Genomic DNA, 16,285 nt, shown 5'->3' on the forward strand with positions numbered 1-16,285 from the left:
TGTTTCCGCATGTCCGAACGAGGCCAAAGGCGCGCGAACGTAGTTTTCTTCTATGTTGTTACCTTCCAATTCGTGGGCTTGGTATTTCGCTATCTGTTTCAACTGTAAACAAATCAGCTAACTGAAAATCTACTACAAAAGACACGTCCCAAAAATAGGAGTTTCAGGAAAATTCTCGTGCGTATTTTTCTCAGAAAAGTACGCACTGTTGTGTTATGATATACATTCTACTAGATAATTTGCACAAAGAAATTTGTATTGTCCTATGTACGTGTAAAATATGTATAACATATATAATATTATCCTCTATCATTTTATTATTTATACAATGTTAATTACGAATATTGCAGTACATTATGTACTAAAATGATATTAAATGATATCATATGATGTACCAAATGCTAAAAAAGAAACACAAGTGTAAAAGAAATGTGATTTTATCGTTTTCAACGTAAATTATTCGATATGTGGTATTCGTAGATCTAAAATATTCATTAGTGTAATTCATTGTTGTTTCTACCAACCAGCTCTATCACCTTGGATTGAAAAAGTCAACCTTATAGAATAAATTAATTGCCCTTATATGTATACTAAATGTAAGTGCAAGCGCTGACGTTCCTCCCTCTAACAAGTCAAGTTTGATATTAAAATTAGTGCAAAAAAGTCGTGCCCTTATATACCCAAACGTAGTAGCAGCAATTAATCAATCAGATCGCTTCATTGGTTAATGTTTTTCAACCGAGCGATCTGATTGGTTAACGGTTTGCACCTACGTTGGGTATATAAGGGGGTGATTTTTTCATACAATCCGCATTATTAATCTTGACTTGTCGCGGAGAAGGACGTAGGAACGAAGCAACTCCAGTTCACTAAACTCTCGTTCAAGAAATTTACAAATTGTCTGCTATTCACAACAAACTGTATTTGATACAGTAAAAAACATAAAAACAAAATAACTCTTCTTCAAGAAATTTACAACTCATCTGCCGTTCACTAAATATAAACTGTACTTGATACAGTAAACAACGTAGGAACAAAATAACTCTCCTTCAAGAAATTTACAAGTAAATCGGGATTCTCTGATCATACAACAATTGTCATCTCGATAAATTAGTGAGTACAATTGTATATTTGTTTTTGTTAAGGTACATTTGAGTTTGAAGTAGCGATTGTGTTAATGTTCGAATGCGCACGCGTCGAGATTCAAATCCCTTGGTGAATAGTTCCAGCTGTCATGGCGGCAGCGTCTTTTCTCATCTTTGCTGTAAATTTTCATTTCGAAGTTTTGATATTAAATAAGTTGTCGTTTGACATTTTTGCGCGTGTACATGGTATTCTAGAAACACAATTTCAATTTGGTGCTCTGTTTACAGCGTCAGCGGAGTGGGGAATTGCGTCGTCGAGTGAGCAAGCGGAGTGGGGTATACGGCGTGCTAGTGTGAATTCTCCTGTCGTACCTGTCGGAACCTGTCTCGCTGTTTCCGAGGTATGTAACAAACTTGCTTATCGACTGCAGAATATTGACAGTTTTTATCCTACAAGCATCTTTATCGTTATCAACTCTTTATTCAACTGATACCTACTCTTGGTTAATTATATATTGAACGTTATCAGTATTCTAAGTGTAAATTAATTTTCTGAATTTTCTTTGTCTATTTGTTGTTCGTGCATTTCATTCTTACAATCTTCTATAGATTTTTTGCACTTTTAAAATGAGATTTGGGTTTGATTATTGCATATTTTCAACACAGTTGGTTTTACTATTACACATTCTGATTACAACTGCTTTATTCTGCATTGTTATAGATTACTAATTGAGACATTCCAAATGAGTAAAATGCGAGTTTATATACATCACAATGACCAATGGCGATTGGGATAGTGGCAGTAGAAGTATTTATGGAGTAGTATTTATGGAGACTTTATGGTAATATTGAATTTATTATTAAAAAAGAATTATCTTAAAGGTGAAAGGTGAATCATTTATATTATTTCTTAATTGGTTCATCATGTGGTAAAATCTAAATTTTAATTCATTATATATATGTAATGAGTAATAAATGATTAGCTTATAACATATGATATAATTAACAAATTAGTAAATTTCAATATGTTTTAAATTCTGATGACAAATGGTGTCAAAGTAAAAATCATACAGATCAGTCATGTGTTATTAATTAACAATTTGCAATATTTGCAAATATTTTATAATACTTATACATGTTATTTCATATCTATATTCCACACAGCTTTAGTAGCTTTAGCGAAGAGTTATTTTCATGAACAAACGCTCGAAGAAATTAGAAAGTAATGTGAAAAATAAATTTGTGTCTTATTTATTTCTTTCCTTTGTCCCCTCACTAATAATAGTTTCTTCCAGAAAATTTTGATGACCGCGCGCAATGCGGTTGGTAGAGTCAGTGTTTGCTGCGTTTAATTTTTTAATTTTTTAGAGCACAGCTGCTCTAATTATAATTATATTTAATTTGTCATAGTAACCATACGCGAGACTAGAGTCAGTGTTTGCTTCGTAAATTATAATATTTTTTATTACAATATTATAATAGACTTTTATTTATTATTATTTTTTTTTTTAATATTTATATCCGGTATATTAGAGTCACATCATCGCCTGCTTGAAATAGATATTGCTGTGCTCCAGGAGCCAAAAATGTAATTATATTTTCTGTTTTAATTATGAAACTGTAGATTTCAATAAACATTTTCGTAAACCTAATCCTAATAATTTCCTCCTTTTTGAAGTTTTACAGCTATTACATCTACGATGAATTCATCCTACCATTTCTACCCTGACGACAACGTTCATGATGTCCTAGGGGTAAGCAACATTTCTTAATATTTATTCCTAACCGATTCATTGTGTGGTAACATGAATTTTAATTCATAATATGACTTTCTTCAGGCATTTGCCATATCTTCAACCACTTCACTGAGGCAGCAGCAGGAGCAGCAGTAGTTCCTCCAGATATCAGCAGCATCTCCGATGACTTCCTCCAGACATTATAAGCATCTCTGATGACTTCTTCCAGACATAAGCAGCATCTCTACGATTCTACGGTCGGTGAGTCGCATGCTTTCAAGTTCCTCTGGTCACTCAATCATGTCGTAGGATGAAAGGTCCAAATCGGCACAGGTGACTGGTTGTAATTACGTAGAATTTGTTTAACGAGCATAGTGACAACAGGTATATTGTACCTGTGAACACCAAAATTTAACTTATGTGTATCATTTACTAGATCAGGTTACGTTTTCTTGCACTTCGCGTTTTTAAATATTACAATATAACGTTAATAATATAACAATAATAATGATATTTATGAAATAAATAAATATGAGTAATATAATATTCATGATCTATACACGTCCATTATGAATGTCTAGTAAATTTAAAAGTAATGCATTATATATGAACATTTATACAAATGAAATACTTTTATTAGTATTAATTGTAATCTTACGTACATGCATATACATATATATATACAAATATAATATCTTTGATAGATCTTATATAAAGAAATGAATAATATCATATACTGCCTTAATTCAGCAGTATTTAGTGATGAAGTCGGATGTCCTCCGACTTCGTATCTGTAATAATTATAATTATCGTATGAACATTTAATAATGTGACCTGTATCATTATTAATTATACTGTGTACATTTATTAAGAACATTAAATGTTCCAGTCATTTAATATTCATGTTGATATCGTATAATAGAAATTATGTAATGAGTTTATATTTGGTATAATTAGAGATTTTAAAATATTAAAGTCTATTTATATGCTTATCGAAGCTATGTTAAATTACATGTGCAAGAAAACATTTAATTTTATTTCAACGAGTTTATTTCGAAATTGAAGCATTAAATTTGAATGATATTTTGATACCTTAGAACATTTGCTTTGATGATGAAATCGCTCGAATATTATTGTGTGTCTATATATCCTCCTACCCTCCCAATATCCCACCTATCCAATAATAAAAATAAAATAAAAAATAAACCGAAGTACAGTTGATATGTGTTGTTGTTTTTGTACTAATCATTATATTTAGATTAGGATTTTCAGTTTCCTTTTCCGTGTTCGTTGCCAAGACCCCATTTACGTGCCCATGTGCTACTTGGGTGGGGAAAAGGTGATGGGCACGATGATTCCCCATTAGTTTATAAGATTTCTTTGCAATCTGATGTCCTAGTATATTGTACGACGTATTTACCATACGTGTGATTAGACTGGGAATACGTCAGTTTTTATTAAACATTAACTATTGCATTTATTCCACTAAATATATTATTACTTATTATAATAGTAATGTACAGCGATCAGTAATATCCCTCAGATTGCAATATGTGGGATGTATAAAGTTTAGAAAGTGTGAGATTGTATGAAAGTTCGCGACTATTCCGTGTGTTGTATGTATGTGTTGGTACGAGTCTGTTGCCATTTTTTAAATATAGCGTTAGGTAGGTCAGGTAGTTTACTCTGGTATGATTGTGTGCTAGATTTAAGTAGGTAGGGCCGGGCAGGTTGATCACAGTCACCGATCGGGCAGGCGCGTTTTTCCTCGCGTGGTTCAACCTGTTTCAGGAAATCTGATTTGAATCATCGACGGTAAAGCTGGCGTGAATGGAGAATGCCGTTCGCCACTGGGCTTTACCCTATCGATTTTTCGAATTCTTCGCGGTCGTGGTCGCGATTTTGGTCGAAACGAACGTTTACTGCTCGAGATTTGGCACGTTGTGCACGAACAACGATTTCTTAAGTCGTTGCTCGTCTTGCGTGCCGTTAGCTGTCTCGCTTAATGTGTTTGATTTTTGTTGCATCACTTTTTGGGTTGCGCTTAGGGAATCTCGAGCATAGATTTAAGTTTTAGAAGATTCTGGGCATTATGCCCGAAGAAAGAAGAGGCTGTGGGCCGAAGAGGCCCAGAGAAGAGGGCTGCAACGAATGACTGTTGCATTTGGAAATACTGGATTCTGGATGCAAAGCCATTCCTTTATACTATATCGTCACTGTGCTCGTTACTTTATTCGGTAGAATACCTGGCTATATTATTTTGGGCAAATCACGGATTCACTTTTTAACGTTGCGAATGATTAATTACGGTTTGCATTAAAGTTGCGTACAAGTGTTAATCGCGGTTGTTTCTTTAGAGTTGCGTACAAATGTTAATCGCGGTTGTTTCTTTAGAGTTGCGATATATAAGATCACGTTTTTAAAGTAGCGTTGCGAGCATTAATAAATAAAATACCCAAGATAATGTAGAAATAAAATAAAAGTTTCCCTTAAAAGTTCCTTAATTAGTGTTGTGGATTATAAAGAAGGCCCTGTCAAATTTGGCAGGCAATTTTCGCGATGTTTTTACTCATTTTTTTCTTGATTGATTCATAAATGGAAGTATGATCTTGCACTTAGAGTCACCTACGTAGCTGAAAAAGCTACATTGCACTATGGTGACATTGCACCTAAGTAGATCATTTCTTCTAAAATCTAGTTCACTAGTGTTACGTATTTAAATTCTGGGTGCATAAATTAGATTTGCGAACCATAAAAAGCGTCCTTAGGTGACTGCTCGCGTATTGCTTTTTTGTGACGCACCTCGCGATTAATTAATATTGCGAATTATAAAGAAGGCCCTAGCAAAATGCCAGGCAATTTTCGTGGTTTTTTGCTCACTTTATTCTGAGTTGATTGACACATTATTCACTTCTTCTTCATTTAATGCAAAAAGATAACGTAAAAGATATAATATTTCACTCATCATTTTTAATGACAATAAAAATTAATTATAATGAGTGTTATGTTTATCTTTACGTCGTTGCAAATCGAGCGTTTGTCATTAAAATAAACGATAATCTGTACATTTGTAAAGTCTGAATTTATTTAGTATTGATATGTGCTTTTTATGACTGATCTGTAAATATTCTAGATATCCCTTGTGTATCATTATTTATAACAGTTTTGAAATTTATTGGGTGTAAAAAACAAAACTATTAATATTTTATTAGAGTATTATTATTATTTTTTTTAAAGTTAATATTTTGTATGAATTAAAAATGAATCCTTAAGTTTTACCACACCACAAGACATAACATTTCATTGAAATGCGTCTTATGTATTGTTATTGTTTAATTAATGTTTAATTAATGTGCTTGTATTAATCCATTAAATAAGTTTGTTCTAGATTCATGATTTTAGAAAGATATTTAGATGGTTGAAATAATGTGGCCAGAGAATTTATATCATATCACGCAGGTAGAAGTAAATATTAGTCACGTTAATATTAATCAAAGAAAGTAAGTGACAAAGAAAAAAAAATACATATATATATATAAATAAAGAAGGGGTATTATGAAACCATATTATGTGTTATTATTAACCAATTATACAACTTTGTTGCAGATCTAAAATTTTGGATGACGCCTACAGATCTAATTATTAAAAAAGAGGTATATGCATGTCTCTCTCTCTATATATATACAGTGCTGGACAAAAGTATTGGCACAGCATGATTGTTATGATAAAAATGCTTATAACTATGAAACAAATTGTTAAAAAGGAAAAATTTGTTTACACGTTTATTTATTTATTATTCTAGATTATTATTTAACAGAAACAGTAATATAAATAAAGTGATATGCGAAATAATAACAAAAACATATTTATTGAGCGTTTTAAGCATGGACAAAAGTATTGGCACAAATGATTGAAAGTACTTAGAAATTAAAAATTAATATTTGGTTGGCCCTCCATTCCTCATGATAACTTCCTTCAATCGTTTTGGCATTGAAGTTACCAATTTTTTTGTAAAATCCGGCTCTATATTGTTCCATTCTTGTAAAATAATAGCTTTTAATTGGTTTTTGTTTGTTATATTATATTTTCTAATTTTTTTTTCTAATTCATTCCAAACATGTTCGATGGGATTCATGTCTGGACTCTGGGGTGGGGTATTTAATGTATGTGCGGTATTGTAAACGATCCATTGTCGTACAATATAGGCAGTATGTTTTGGATCATGGTCTTGTTGAAAATAAAAATCACGCGGGAGATTTAATTTATTAGCACTTTTAAATAAATTTTCCTTTAATATATTTAAATATACATATTTGTCCATAATCTCATCTATGAATACTAATTCGCCAACCCCAGACGCTGCAATGGAACCCCATACCATGACTCCACCTCCTCCATGTTTCACAGTGGCTTGTAAATGTTGTGGATCCATTTCCGTATTTGGCTTTCTCCAAACTAATACTCTGCCATCTGATTTAAATATATTAAATTTAGTTTCATCTGAAAATAATACGTTATTCCAGAATGTGGGATCCTTTTTTATAAATTCTTTTGCAAATTCTTTTCTCATCTTCCGATTCTTCTTGGATATGTATGGTTTCCTTCTTGCGACACACGCAGAATATCCCGCATCTTTTAACACTCTCCGTATAGTTTTCGAACTTACTTCTTTTTTATTTTCTTCATTTAACTTTGCTCTAAGTTGTGATGAGTTTAATTTACAATTTATTTTCACTTCCTTTACAATTTTCCGTTTTTCTCTAACTGTTAACTTTGAGGGACGTCCACTTCGATTCCTACTTTTGAAATCTGATTGATTCTCAAATCGTTTTACGACACTTCTAATAGTGAATCGACTTCTATTAACACTTTTTGCTATTTCACTATAAGATTTTCGCATTTTGTGCAAATTTAATATTATTTTTCTCTCTTCACTTGTAGTTTCTTTCCCTCTTCTTGACATTGTTGCTTGTTATATTTCCTATGTTGCTAATCGACTGAACTTAAGGATGACTGTTAGAAAAAATGACTATCAGGGAATCCCCTACCTATACCATCAAGTGACAATCGGATTTTTTTCGGAGAGATACAACTACACTAAATTTTGTATAATGTGCCAATACTTTTGTCCATGCTTAAAACGCTCAATAAATATGTTTTTGTTATTATTTCGCATATCACTTTATTTATATTACTGTTTCTGTTAAATAATAATCTAGAATAATAAATAAATAAACGTGTAAACAAATTTTTCCTTTTTAACAATTTGTTTCATAGTTATAAGCATTTTTATCATAACAATCATGCTGTGCCAATACTTTTGTCCAGCACTGTATATTTTCTGTAAGATTTATTAATACTAAATCTAACGACATTTTATACATACTTATTTCTACACATGGTGGTCAAATGACCGCTTTTCAAATAAATGTTACTGTTCTGGTAGGTTTAGTGTTAATCGATATGTTATTCTTTTGTGTGTTGTACATTCTTGTTTCAGATGTTCCAATGTCTGCAGTTTTCCTTCATAGAAAACCATATGGTTTTTCTTCATTGTTTTTCTTTCTTGGTGTAATTTTTGAATCTTTTCTTTTGTAATTTCTTCATAAATTATTTCGATCTTGAATTTTCTGTCATCATATACGTGTGTGTCGCTCGTGGTTTCCTTTGGGTTTGATTCCCTGTATTGGTGTATTGTCTTTGTTTCTGAATGTATCACATGGATTCAGATCCATTAGATTTCTACACAGGCAGGTTGGAAGATGTATGTGTCGTACGATGTTAGTTACTTTTGGGTTTGTTTCGCTGTGTCGTTGTTTTGTTTTTGTTTCTGAATGTATCATAGGTTCAATTCTATTAGATTTTTACGTAGGCAGGTTGAGACATTTTTGTTCTCAGTACATACATAATGTAAGATCTCTACAAATTCCATTAGATTTTTACATAGGTAGGGTGAAACATGTTTCAATTATTGATAGGTAGGGATAATTTGCCTTAAATTTATGTAGATTTCTAGTTGGATGGGTAATTTTTAAATTAAATTAGCTTTAAAGTAGACTAAGTATAGATTTAGTACGCTTAGTAGATTAAGTAAACGTAGTACGCTTAGTAGATTAAGTAAATTTTTGGCTATGTAAGATGTTGTTAAGATAGTTTTATGTTTTCGCGAGAATTCTTTACAATACTCATTTTACTGTCCATTTGCATAACGATTGAAGGCTAACCGCGTTGCAAATGTACATTAAAAAGAGGCGATATTCAATGATAACTTATGCAAAAGGAGGGTGGATGGGTTGCGGCTAGGGTGGGTCTCCATTCGCAGCAACCTCCACGTGGTGAGACCCGGGCACCGACTATTTGTTATATAATTGTTAATTGCATCATACGGTGGTATGATGTAATTAAAAATTATGTAGCAAATAATTCGAGCAAATGGCTGCCATAGGTTTTAATCATGTTTAGAATAAAATAAATGAGCTGTTTAGTTTAGTCATTTTTAGTATTGGTTTATAATTTTTATGGAAACAGCTTCCCCATAAGTAAATGTCCGTCTAGGCCACTGCCACGCGTGTGAGTATGCTCAGCTGATAGTGTTATTGCAACAGCGATGTTGCCCCTATACCATATCACGGTGCTATATTAGTGTCGTGAACATGTGTTACCCCAATGCTAAGACTATGCCGTTATGAGAGTTGAGTACGAACACTGTCTTAGTATGATTTTACCACGGAATTCGTTCCACCCGCTGCCACTGGCGTGCCAATCGCTGTGTTTTGTCTGAATAAATGTTACAAAGTTATATTTTACTAAATTAGTATTTTCTTCATATTTTATTTATTTCTTTAAATCAATAGAATTTTTAATGAAATTCTGCTACAATTGTTATCATTTTATAGAATCATTGACACGATAGCTATTTGAATCTGATTAAATTAGTAGAATAATGGCGGTGTGGTATGCCTATAACCATACATACGTAAATACATATGACATTTTTGCTACGTAATTACTTTTGATTTAGATTATATTATTTAAATGCAACTTCTGTCTTTTTTTTTAATTCTTTTAAATAAAATATCGTATCTCCATTAAAAAATTCACTTTAAATTTATAAAAAAAAAAAAACAAATAAACGTATAAGTTCTTATGTGTATTTCCTATACCTATTTCTGACGAAGTTCAGTTTATTTTCCCGCGTACTGAGAAAATGTTGAAGCTAATTGGCTGATTCTCCTGAAGCCAGCCAATAGCGTTAAAGATCAAGGATGTGACGTATCGTTTAAAACACCGTATATGTCGAGTTGTAACCGCGGTCGCCATGCCATGCGGTTGTCTCGCGATTGACAATTTTGTTCCTGAACATGTCGTTCGGAAAGTGTTTGAGAAGTTGTTGTCTTTGCTCGCGGAGGGAAAATTCAGAAGGTGATAGTGTCGAGAAAGTGAGTGCACAATTATTATGAGGCGACAAGTGACGTTTTCTTGAAAATTAAAACCTGGAACTCGCACCCCGTTGGCCAGAGGTTGGATACGGCAGTTACAGTTTGAATCCGATGATGCATTCTGCACGTAAACAGAAAGACGTAAGCTTTCATTTATTGTCGATCGTTATAGGTGGAATGTTCGAACAATTTTTATTAGAACCAAAGATGAAAAGTAAAAATTCTTTTTTTGTCAAAAGTCGTGTATCAAGAACACGTCGACCGGTTTTGCTTGCTTGCAGCGCTCCTTTAGTTCATTTTTGACCTGTAAAGGTCTTGCTGACATATGCTGCCCCCTAACAGATGCATCTGAACCTCTTGTGAGTTTCAAATTATTTATCTATATCGATAACGTTGCTACGTATTATTGTTTTTACACGCATGCAGTTTCTGTAAATTATGAGATCATATTGTTTAACCTGCTTAATATAATACATATTTCGTAGTAATACAAAGTATGTATTATATTAAAATTATGATAAAAAAAGCGTTTATTTATAAATAAGATTTTCTCTTTCTAAGAAATATTAGTTATATTTGTCTTTTATAATTTGATCTGACGAAAATAATATATATTAGTTTCATATCGTGCAATATTAACTGTCACTACTTCGGATTCGCTGTTTCTTCCAAAGCGAGTTCAGTGCACTTGTGCACTTTGTATGCTATGCACATTCTACTTACGTAATTTACGTAATATTTTTTTAGAACATGAATGTAAAGCATGTTTAATATTCATTAATAATTTTATTGTATCGTTACTTTCCTTTTGTTGTTTAAAGGTAGAGCAATTGAATTACAAATTTAAGAACACCTTTCATATAGCTATAAAAATCTGAAATCTAAAATTTAATATGAACATTTAATAAATATTTTTTAGTTATTGTTTATTTACATGCAGGTAGACAAGATCCTACGTTTTTCTTATTAAAGATGTATACAATTCGTTAGAAAAATCTACGCAAAATTTGTTTCCAAAGTTTCATAACAATCTATGCACATGTATTATAAATTTATTAATTATATTTAATTTGGTATTAACCGTGGTGTCTTTGATGTTTTATAATTTAGTTGGAATAAGTAGCGCAAATTAATAATATAATAAATAAATTTAATATATGTGTTCTTTTTTGGTTTTGAACTTTTGTAAGTGACTGTATACATCAGGTAATAATTACTGGATTTCAAAGTGTACTACTTTCTTAAATAATGCAGGGAAGAGTAAAGTTAAACTGAACGTAACGAATATTTCAACTCCAAAAATAGAATCTACTTTCCATGGAACGTTTTAAATTTACGAAACTATGAGTCACCTACGCTGAATGTAATCGTAATTGTAGTCACCGAGATTGTTCAAAGGACATTTTGCAAACATATTTCGTTTAGATGTTCTTCGTTTGTTATCGTTAAATAATCAATTGGAAAATATTTTTTTTCGTATCGAAATCCATCAAATACATTTTACTAATGATCAACAATCGTACGAAAAATATTTTCGTATTCAAATTTATTTCAATGTAGTATTCACCTTCTGTGAAATTAAATATTTTGTAATGTTTGTTTTAAGTATTCCGATGATTCTCTAGCATTCCTGACGATTGTTATTTTTATTTAGTCTGTACACGTATATATAGATTAATAGAATTAGGTATTATACGATATCTCCACTTAACGTATAACTGATAAGCAGTATCATTTTCGACGAATAAGACGTAGCAAAATTTACGAGATATAACTTTAACTTGAGAATATCGCCTTAATTCAGAATTATGTACATAGAACGCAGCTATTTCCTTGTAAAGTTTTCCTTTACTTCAAGTTTCGTCACGGATATTTTTCGTTCTTCCGTGTTTGAGAGCCCACTCCTCTGTAACACCACCTGCCCTACTCACAAAAGGGAAAAAAAGCCGGCCAAGTAGACAGGTTTTACCTGGCACGTCTCGGTTTGGAGCCGAAAGGTATACCTGCTAGCGTACCCCTCAGAAAATTTTCTTTTCCTTCGATAGCTTCTAAACATCTATTCCCTTAACAAGCAATTGATTGCTCGGAAATGATTAAATCGGTTCTTTTACCTAGAGAGATTAGTTAGCTTCAAGAGATGTGCTCATATCGCCGATGTCGCCTTAAGCTCTACCAGTAGCGCGATGTAAACCCATGAATTCGTGGGGAGAACGTATTTGGTCACTCTATCCTCGCAACGGAGCAAAGACATGGCAACAGCGCGTCCGTATACACAACACGTACACATCTTTCATGCGAGAGGCCACGGCATTGTAAAATTGCCGATTGGCTTCGAGGTCATCACGCTATCGACCTCCATTTCGTATTGGCTTTTTTTCCAACATGGATTTGTTGAAACTGGCCACCATGGTATTGCTCCATCGATATTCTTGCCTCGATACGCTGACAACATTAAGCGTGGAGGTAGGGGACAAGCGTTCACGTTCCGCCCTTCTTTTTATAGTATCGTCGTCGCTTTGATTTCTCTTCACGTGAAAATCGTCGCGAAAGAAATTCCATAAAGCTATAACAGTGTAATGTTATACCTTTTTTCCTGCGGGGTTATGCTAAATAAAACATATTTTTTGCTTTAAACAAAGTCCGTGCGTGTATTCGTTTCTTTCTAGTTTTAAAAGACCAGAAGTATTTCACTTTTAAATTAGCTAAGCAATCGTTATGCATTCATTAATAGTTTAATCTCGTACAGAGTTTTAAACTATTTGCACGCTTTCAAATTTCTCTTCACGATTCAATATGCATAGAAAAATAGATTGTAATGATACTTATCTCGGTCTGGCAAGACATAAAGAGGTATTGATTTTCACTTATTGATCGAGTACAATTTATCCTCCATTTATTGTTCCGTACAATATTTTTATTGTTCCACCCATCTGCGAAAAGGAGAATTCTCATTGTTCTCATGGTGTTCCATCCACGTATACGAAATTTCCTGCGCATTGTTTCCATTGGATGAGGGAAAACTTGATTTATAGCATGAGAGAGATTTAATTGTTGATCGATGCTGATGTCGATACGATTCAATTTTTTTCGTAATGTTTCCTGAAAGTTTTTGAAAGTCAATTATGTATATATACTATTTTGAATCAGTAAAGAAAAAACTATGCAAAGCGAGAGAGGATTGGTATTTCTTTTTATTCATTTATTTAGAGTCTCACTCTCACTAGAATTAAACTTGTATCAGATGATGAGCACTAGGAAGTCTGAGTGGTAGTTGTGGTTTTACGCAGTTGAAATTCTAATTACTTCCTATGAAACTGTTCCGCACGCAGTATTCCTGATAGCAATGGAAAATAAGGAACATTCATTTTAGTTAAACGAACACAGGTGTAGTTTCACGTCGGTACTCTGTTAAATATTTATAAACAATTGAAATTTCCAATTTAAAAAAGATCAGATTATCTTTACTAGACTAAGAAATTAATGTTCTGATGAATGCATGATTGCATTAATTAGAAATTTCTGCACATTAGAAACATAGGTAACTCAGGTGAAACAAATTGTTTTTGTCATTAATGCGAAAACATTGAAGAATGACAATTGTCCGGTGACGCTATTGCGATTTCTCTGACTTTTGTGAAACGTGTCGATTATCAGTTTTGCATTAGCAACGGTGAAAGTGATGAAATTGTTTTCCGATTTTTATTATTCCTCCATTTCATTTTTTACCATATCGATCACCGAGTTTTTCCAATGTTTTATTATATCATATATTTATCTTCCATATTCCCAACTGTGCGAATAATTTCGCGATAAGCTATACGTCCGAATGGAACATCAACTCCAAAAATATATTTCGATATCGATTAACTTTAGCAATGAGGGTCACGTACAAGTTAACAGCCTTTATCAAGGATATTGTTATCAAACGAGACCAATTTAATTATTGTGATGGTCGTGTCTGAACACTGCTCGATGCAGGAGGCAACACGGTGAGCAAACGCAACGTGTCTTCGTGGAAGAAGAAAATGCCGCAGGTCTGTGATTTCCGCTTGGCAACAGCGCAGCCGGTTGTCCGTGCTGCCTCGCTGGGTTAAGCCAGTGGCGTAATCAGGAGAGGGGAGCATACGGTCGTTCAATTCCCTTCTCGAGCATTCACAAAAAAAAAGGGGAGAAAAAAGCTATTCGCAGCAGGATGGACGAGGACTTCTTTCTCGTAGTACACTTTTATTCAGTCGGACGACGCGTCCATTGCTACGTTAAGTCTACGAAAAAGAAAACCCGACAGTACCAACTGCCAATTAATTTCACCATCGTAAATCTTATCTTATAAAACCTGGCTGTGTATTTATTAGTACTTGTAGGCACATTTTATTTTTAATTTCACATTTACTTAACATTTTAAGGTTAATTATTAAACTGTTAGGTTTATTTATGAAAATTCATATTTTTATAAATTCAACTGAAGACAATGGGCTCTGTACTTCTCTTCACACTTAAATTTCCCATAAATTGATTACTGTATGTTCAGTATATTATTCTTCCATAAATGAATCCAAGTCTAAACTAAATTTATGGAAATACTGCTTAAAACAGCTTATCTAAGTTGTAGGAAATCCGTGAATCATACATCTCATTTTCCAAACTCTCACATGGTGTTCATGTCTCTCATTTACATATCCATGTTACACTCGTCGACGTTTGTTTCGCCATTTTATCACGAACTGCAGATTAATCAGTTTCCATTATATATCTTCCTTTATATTTGTTTCGTGGTGGTTACGCTACTGGGTCGAGTATCCTCCCCTTTCATCTTGTCCCCTCCTTTATACACAGTATCAGTAGCTTTCACGCGTCTCTCTCACAGCTGCTTTTGTCTCTTCCTCTTTTTCCAACTCTCTTTCATGTTCTCTCTCTTTCTTTCTCTTTTTCTCTCTGGCTCCCTTCTATGCTCATCTCGTTTTACCCCCCGTTTCTCCCTATGTCCCCCACACGGCGGCCATTTTTCTCCGGCTGACAGAAATTCGGCAACGCTGTACACACACGTATAAATCGCGTGCACGCGAGCGCACATGCATACACATACGAGGGAAGGATAAGAAAGCGTTGATACTTAAATTTCGCTTGATAAGAATTAAATAGGATAGAAGCGTGTATCTCGTCGGTTTGAAAACTCGCCGCGAATCAGTAACGAAAGTTGGTCACCGCCAGAATTTCTCTGTTTTGTGGAGCGAACACGACGATCCAAATAGTAACACGAGTAAAAGCTGTTTTGCGGTTGCTGTGTGTATTCAAATACCGAAATATAATGATATTATCTTTATTTATCTTCCATTTACAGTCTGTCTTTTATGGTAAAGGTGAAATTTTTACATATCTATCTTTATCTAAAAAAAGTTTAGCTCGCAATATATTGTACATTCTTGAAGTAATTGAATAGTTACATGTTTAGCCTCTAGCGACAAATTTAAAAATATATAAGCAACTAAATTATAAGGTAGTCATCGAGTATATATTATGTATGTTATTCAAGATTAATGATAACATTGAGTGTTAAATTTACAAATGAATTTCTTTGAACGTTTCCATTTGATTTACAAATATTGCATGTTTGTGAAGCGTTACGTGATACGCGATCTTTCTGAACTTTATTGCGCATGCTGTGCGCCTCGACAGTGTTGCTTAATTTGCCATGAAGAGCGTGGAAATTCAAACGCCGTTGTTTGAAATTCAAAAGACATTTAAAGCAGTTGGTGATCAGTAGAGATTACTGAAACGCAGTTGAAAAAACATCAAATCTCCATTTTAGCTTCTGTTCCTATCGTATATTTGTACATTTGATTTGAATTCAGTTTTAATGGGATAGAATGAGCTTTGTTCTGGAAGGTATAGGTTAAAATATCTCCTGAACGTGTGTTTACGATTTTATGAAATTCAGAAGTTCAAATATTTTTTATGACGGGCAACTTTGCGCCGAGTTTCCGACCGGTTTGAAACCGGGCGATGTTTTTTGAAAAAAATAAAAAAA

General features: G+C 33.2%; 1 protein-coding gene across 1 annotated transcript in view; it reads left to right on the plus strand.

Moving 5' to 3' along the window:
• Positions 1–10,048: 10,048 nt before the first annotated feature.
• Ipk1 (Inositol phosphate kinase 1) overlaps positions 10,049–16,285 on the plus strand; it is a 73,114-nt gene continuing 66,877 nt past the window's right edge. The window contains exon 1 of the mRNA XM_076900503.1: positions 10,049–10,401. The gene's annotated coding sequence lies outside the window, so the exon portion shown is untranslated. The remainder of the gene's footprint in view (positions 10,402–16,285) is intronic.

Source organism: Xylocopa sonorina, chromosome 9 (genome assembly GCF_050948175.1).
Source record: "Xylocopa sonorina isolate GNS202 chromosome 9, iyXylSono1_principal, whole genome shotgun sequence".
Classification (NCBI taxonomy): domain Eukaryota; kingdom Metazoa; phylum Arthropoda; class Insecta; order Hymenoptera; family Apidae; genus Xylocopa; species Xylocopa sonorina.